The sequence below is a fragment of the Nothoprocta perdicaria genome, unplaced genomic scaffold, assembly GCF_003342845.1.
Source record: "Nothoprocta perdicaria isolate Ctin4 unplaced genomic scaffold, notPer1 scaffold_214, whole genome shotgun sequence".
Lineage (NCBI taxonomy): Eukaryota > Metazoa > Chordata > Aves > Tinamiformes > Tinamidae > Nothoprocta > Nothoprocta perdicaria.
Window position 1 is genome coordinate 1,194,839 of NW_020455360.1, and position 7,249 is coordinate 1,202,087.

Genomic DNA, 7,249 nt, shown 5'->3' on the forward strand with positions numbered 1-7,249 from the left:
AGAGTATTTGAGCTCCGACTACCATTAGTCTTTTTAGGCTGTGTAAGAGCGTGAGTCATGGAGGAGAGGAGAATGGCAGTTCAGAAGAGCCCTGCTGCTGGTGCCTGGCATCTTGACTGTGGTCCTGGGCTTGAGAAGTCGCATTGCTCCTCAGGACAGGGGACAGACTCACTGCTCCCACCCCAAGGGGCAGAGACATTTCTTGGAGCAGCCGGGTTGAGCCTGGGTTCTTTAAGGTGTTTGTACACACCAAGGCGAGAGATGACTTGTTTTGAAAGAGAAAAAATCTTCAGACAGAGGAAAAAAGCCTTAGCTAGCTTCTAAGTCTAACTGAGATGATAGATTCCTGAAAAAATACTTGCTCCTTGGTAGTGATGTGACAGTGTAAACGGCAGTGATGCCACCTTTACCATATCAAAGCGTGACTGTATGAACGTGTCTCTCTGCAGCTTCCCGTGCCTGTTGGGGCTRGGTGAGCACCCAGCACCACGACGGCTGCTCCACTGCAGTCCCATGTCTGTGCAGAGTGTCAGGGCTGTTGCCCCAGCTTTGCTTCCACACCCAGGTATAAAACAGAGGCGAAAGATGCTTCTGGAAGCATTAGCAGCCAAAGGAATATGGAATTCTGGCAAAGCCCAAAGGAATTATGGCTTTGCTACTGGTTTTAACTGCAGCAATTTTAATCCACTGTGTATTTCGATCTTCTTTGTGCTTGCGTTCCCGTAGGGGAAGGCGAAGGCTTAGGATGTTCCTAGAGAGCAGCTTTAAAGCACTGATTTATTATTTATAGATAGGGGGATGGATGAGGTCTGGGAATGGAGTTCCTGTGAGTCTATTAGCTGCCCTGGGTCATGGCAAAGACATTTTCCTTTGTATCAGTGAAGTCTTAGTCTCGACTCCTGACCTTGGTGAGGAGCTGCTAATGATCTCTGAAGAAAGAAATACACTGACACATGCACGTTGGGGGCCTTTGGGTAGAGCTGCCGTGCGGCCTGGATTTACATGTGCAGACCCCGAGTACGGTGGATGGGTTTTCTTTAGTGGCTTTTATTTACAGTGAGGTCCAAATTTCAGCCTTGGCCTCTGATTTTCATGGGCTCCCTGCATACCTGGGCAGTGGGAAAGGGCAGGGTGGCCAAAGGAGGATGATGAGGGCAGCATGGGAAAGAGTGGGAGCAGGAGACAATGGCATTGGGAATGAGGGGATGGGAAGGGCTGCCTACACGGGGACTTGTTGCTCATTGGAGCACTACCAAGGACCGCTCCTCCTCTTCCTCCTCACAGCCGCTGCAGAAAACCAAGTCCAAAATCCCCGTCGGCCTCCTTGTGCCTGTGTCCTGGTGGTGTYTGAGCACCGCAAGTGCTGAGAGCTGAAATGCAGTCCTGCCCTCTAACACCTGACACCAGTAATGAGGGTCGCGTTGATGGATGGGCCCTCCCTGCTGCATAAAAGCCATGTTTCTGTGAATCTTAATTAGTTCACTAAATTACTTTAAGTGAGCATCCTGTTGTTTTTTCTCTCTGGTTAGGAAAAAGCTCATTTAAACGTGTTGAAGGTGAGACTTTGTTCTTAGCTATTTAGGGAGGAAATAACACAAATTTGCCGTAGAATGAATGGTATTAAAGATATTTACCCGAGCATCAAGGGAAGAGAGACTTGCTTAAGTAAGTTTATGGGTGAGGAATGTTTTCCAGTCTTGCATCCGGAATCACTGTCTGCTGAGGGAGCCCAGTCTGTTTTCAGGGATGGGAGAACAGAGTGGCTTTAATTCCCTTGTGACAGCACAAGTAGTGTGTTAAGGATGGAGATGCCCTGTCCACTTCATTTAATGCTGGGCTGGAATGGGAGAGGAAAGAACTTGAGCCTGGTGAGAATTAGAGACAGCTGAGCTAAATGCTCTCCTTTATCACAGTTTGTGGTCATGCAGCTGACAGACTGCTGGCTCTGCTTCCAGAAAGGATCAGGAGAAGATATCTCAAGATTTTCCTTTTTGCGTTTCGCTGCGTGGGACAGTCCTGGCCATCAACGCATCTGCCCTGGGCTTCTGCATGTGCAGCGTTGGTGAGTAGTGCTGAACCCACTGCACCAGGGTTTCCATATCCATGCCCTTCCACAYGGAAGTAGATACAGCGTTCTTGGGAAAGCTGGGGCTTGTCACCCGCCTGCCAGCGAGCACTGAGCCCTTCTGCTCGCCCAGTGCTGATGCAGCCAGGTCTGTGGGACCCCTACCCTACCTGCCTCTGCAGCCMCCTCTCCCCATCCTGGAAGCTGCTCGTGCTCCCACCCTGGAGGAAGCTGCWGAGTGCTTTAGGAACCCTCTTTGCTCAGTGACTCTCCTTCCCTCCTAGGCTGCTTCCCCAGGGTTATGCTACACCGTGTGCAGCCCTGCCTCCTTGGTGCCTTTCCCATAACAATGTGTGCATGGCATGGGCATGACCTTTTTGCCCAACCAGAGGATTTAGCCTCTCTTTTTGCTGTTCTCTCCCCCCCTTTTTTTTAAATATCTTCTTGATTTCAAGAGATGAACTTAAAGCTTCACAAGAGTAATGTTCCTGCCAGGTCTCATGTTCTTTTGTATACAAATAGAGCTCCAGACACCTGGAGGGCAGGGAAACCCAAGATTGCTTTGCAAACAGACCTACGCAGCAAAGTCTGCCCACAACTCAGTTATTTGTCATGAGTGTTTCCATCTAGAAATATCACTCTGACTTGGAGTTATGTGTCAGATCAATTTTCTGTGGGAGAAGTTGGAGTATCTCTGTAGGATGAAGAAGAAATACATTGTCTTGTGTTTGCACCTTTTCCAGGATATTGTTTGCTTTGGAAAATTTGTTAGGAAAATAAAGCTGCTTTTCTTGGCTGGTTAGATAGAGGAGATGAGATGATTAGAGTGGAAGGAGACAAGGCCAGGCTAAAAAAATCATCTTGCTTTCTGGGGACATACCAACCGTCAGGATGGTGGGAAATGGGAGAAGGAGGCAGGCTTGCCAGCTGGCTCTAATGACAGTGATGTACTCTTTAGGAAATCTTTAATTCCAAGTCAGCTTTTTGCCTTACAAAACTGTTCCCTTTGATCACCCGGACCTGGCTGATGAGGTWAAAGACAAGAGAAGAAGAACAGTTACAACTCCTAAATGTTGTATTTGTCTCAGCAGGACTGGAATCGAACTACTAAATTTGTTCTTATGCTTCTTAACTTCATTGTCCCAGAAACAGGGAATGTCCCTTCTACCTGCAGGCTGGGCGCTTGTGGTTGGTCTGGAAAATAGTGTCAGRAAGCAGGGCTCATCATGCAGGTGGTGGCGTAAGGTTCGTATGGCCCTCCTAGTGACACAGGGAGATACATGGTCTCTGAATTAGACCTGTCCTGTCCATCTCCCTCTCAATTCAGCCTCAGCCTTCCCTGCTGCCGTAATCCAGAYGCAATTGATCTGACACTTTCAAATATTTATGAATCACTGTTTTGGGGTTTTTTTTTTTTTTTTTTTTTTAGTTTGGAGTTGTGGCTTTCATGGAATTTGGTTTGATTAGCTTGAAAGTCAATATTTTCGCTGTGCTGACTCTAAGCTACATTAATTCCAGTGCAGGCAGCAGCAAGAAGAGCACTGCAGTGCTAATGGCTCTCTGCCCACAGGGGATGGCACTCAGGTGGTCTGGGGTGGGCTTGGAGCTCCTGGAGAAGCCTTGGAGAGATGATGATAAAGCAGTACAGCTTGCGGTGAGAGCTGGCAGAGGCAGGAAAGGAAAAGGCCTGCAGCAGTGCTTGGGAATCTGCAAGATGAGGTGCTGAGGGCGCCTGTTTAAGGTATTTCTTCCAGCACATCCAAACAAGGTAGATAGGTCTTTACCAGAACTCTCATTAACTTGCCTTAAAAGAATAAGGCACCTTCAGAACATGAATCAGAGCCTCATGGGAGCCAGATCTTTGTTCTTTTTAGCTGATGCAAATCTCTAGTGGATAGATGAGCAGAGTTATCTTTACAGATGAGGAAGCATAGACAGGGAGGGATCGTGTGAGCTCAGCAGAGGAATGATCACAGCCTGYCTGTCTTTCCCTTTATGTCACAATAGCCATTGCTGGAATGGGAGAGCCCATCTCTGCCCTKCTCTGGTGATATCCAACACTCCTATTCCAAGCGAAATGACCAACTTCCAAGTTCATTCTGTGGCCAAGCAGGCAGGCCCAGAGCCTGCAACCTGGAGACAGCTTCTTCTGCTCCACAGGTAAGTATCTGGGCATGCTGAAGTCACACTGCAGCGAATCTCCCCATGTCTGTCAGACTCTGRGTATTTCACTGCCATGCCAGAGGTTAAATGCCTGCAGCGGAATGTCATCTTCTAGGGTTTTTCCCTTCAATATGCATGTCATGATGTGTTTCTATCCCATCAGGTAGGAAACCCAGTTGTTTGCCGCAGGGAATGTAACCTGTGCTCCTTGGCAAAGACAGTTTGACAGAGGGTCAACAAGGTGGTTTTCTCTGTGAGGGAGATCCTTCTTGAGTGATCCAGTGCTGCTCTGCGGTGATTGCTTCAGTGCTTCATCTGAGAGGAGMACCCTAGCTCTGGCAACGAGGCAACGTGAGGGCCAAGGCCTTGGCTCTGGTTTCTCATGAATTTCTGCATCGGGATTTGTGAAGCAGGGGACCATGGTAACAGGATTACCAAGCCCTCAGGAATGCAAAGTGTATTTCAACTGGTTCCTTGTGCCCTCCTGGCTGCAAACAAGGGGCCGTCGTGGAGCTCAAGCCTAGCTGAGAGGTGACAAAAGGCACTCGAGGCTTGGGCACTGTCCTTGGGCTGAGATGATCTGAGATCCCGGCATTAATGGAAACTGTTGATCACAGGTGCAGTGATATGATAACTTAAAGGCAGCAAGGAATACAGGAAGATGTGAGCTAAGAACTGAACTGGCTGGGCGAATAGCACCATGAAGGTGCTTCCAATACTTGAAATGCACTTTTTCTGTGAACTGATGTACCCTCAAACCTGTGTTCGGTTTCCAGCATGGCTCTTCAGCTGTGAGCTGATCTTTTTGCAAATTCTGGGATGCCTTTGTGGCATTGGCATCCATGTGAATGACAGATTTTAAACCTCGCAGCATTTTGGCACAGATRAGCAGGCGATAATGATACTTAAGCTCTCCTGAAGCAGAAAATGCAATGGCAGACTGCACGCCTTTACCTGGCTGATCTGAGATTTTGGATGGGATCCAAGATGCCGYGAGACTCCTTCGTTTGGAGGTATGAGTTTGTAGATGTACATGCATAGCACATCCTTAGGAGGCACCTGCAATAAGTACCAGTGAGAGAGGTGGCAGGTTCTCACAGATTTATGCTGATCGCAGAGGTGCTAATGCCTTGCTTTTATGGCTTGATCATGCTCCTGTCTCTTGTGGTGGCTAATAAATACAAGGCAGTTCATCTTCTGCCTCAACTCTTTGTGTGACCTTTCTTTAAATCTGGTCAAGCTCCTGATGCATAGACTGGCTTGCCCTTCACTGTGAAGCGACCTGCCCTGGGATGACCTTGGGTCCCGTTGTAATTTCTGCTGCAACGCTTTATTTCTGACTTTGTACTGGCGGGATAAGCCTGCATTCAATCATGCTCCACAGGGTGCTAAAAGCCCATGGTCTGGGTGATGCTCTGTGTAATCTGCCTTGTCAATACCCATTGCTCACGTCTACAACAGTGGAGAGGGTTTTACCAGCTGACTGGTTGCTTCTGAACCTGAAGTGTGGTCTAGCTCTCCATTCCCAGCCTGGCCATCCTGCTTCCGTCTCAGGTGTGTGCTTCCCATTGCAGGTTCTTGGAGCACGTGGTGAACACACGTCACCTGCTCCCGTGTGCATTCCTGCGCGGGTGAGAGGTATGGGGACACTCTTGTTGCATCCTGGGGAATTGCCCTGCTCCAAGGGCAGCTGTGGGAGGCACTGCCATGTAGTCCTCTGCCCTAGCTGGTGCTTCATGCCCCCATTAGTCACTTCTGTAGGAGCCAAATCAGTTCATTGCTTTTTTGTGGTCTGTCTTGCAGTGATGGTCAAAAGCAACTCATTTGAGGAAAACAAATGGCACTTTTTTTTTCTTTTAATTCTGCTTTCTTATTGCAGCAGTGAACAAACTTTTCCAGAACCTCAGGATTTCCCACTCTGCAAGGCCTAGTGTCAGCCAGCTCAAGCCAAGACAACCCAAACGTGTGATCAAGACAGCTGATGACAGTTTAGCTTGCCCAGGTGGTCAGAGAGCTTGCTCAGACTGGAGGAACAAGTCCCCAGGTCGTGTGGAGAATGGCTGCAAGAGGGTGCTCCCTGGGAGCTAGAAATGTAGCTCATTGCAGGGGCTTGGCCATGGTTCTCCAGAACGTGCCGTGACCAGAACTGTTAGACTGTTATTTTTAMATRGGATTTGTGCTTYATTTATTGTTTGCTGCTAGAAGAARACTCAACTARAAAGCCAAATCCTGGTCTGGCAGAGACTATTGGTTAAAAGGGTGGGAGCAGTAGCAGGGGGAGATGAGGGTCATGTCACAGCAGAATCAGGTGCAGCTGGTTATGGAAAAGGCTTGAGCAGTCAGTTGGGATAACTCCATGTACGGCAAACACAGCAGCCACATCTAGTATGTGCTTGGCGGTCAACATCAGCATGATGTACTGCTGCTGGCAGGAGAGCAGCTTGCAGAAGAGGCAGCAAATGGGCCAGCTGCAGAAGGTGACCCTGACGCAGGAGATATCGCAGCCAGGTAGCGGGAATTGATGTTTCTTAGTCCCACTCAGGGCCTTTTCCCCTTGAACAACTAACTTGATTGATGTAGGTACTGCTGGCAGATGCTGGGGAAAYGGTGCCCTGGGTGCATGCCCACCTAGCATAGCTTGGACTTTGTAGGTACTGCTGTTGCAGGGTCAAGAGTAGAATGCCACAGGCCCCTCGCAGCATCAGCAGCCCTTAACATGCAAGACTAGCCAAGCAATAGTTTCTGAAAACATGTTCTTTGTATTTGGACAGGCAATTATAGCTGCCTGAGAAAAATACCTGCGTCTTCTATCCACCTGAAAAGGGATGAAATTCAGACCATTTCCCAAGATACCAAGATCTTCTCATCAATCTAATTCTCTCCTCTGAAAGTACCTGCAGTCCCTGCCACCTTYGTGTCACTACAAGTTTAATAAGCTTCCTTTCTGCCTCCTCGTCCAGGTCAGCAGCAAAAGCCCTGAAGAGAGCTGCTGTATGACAGCCCTGCTCCCCAACACGCAGA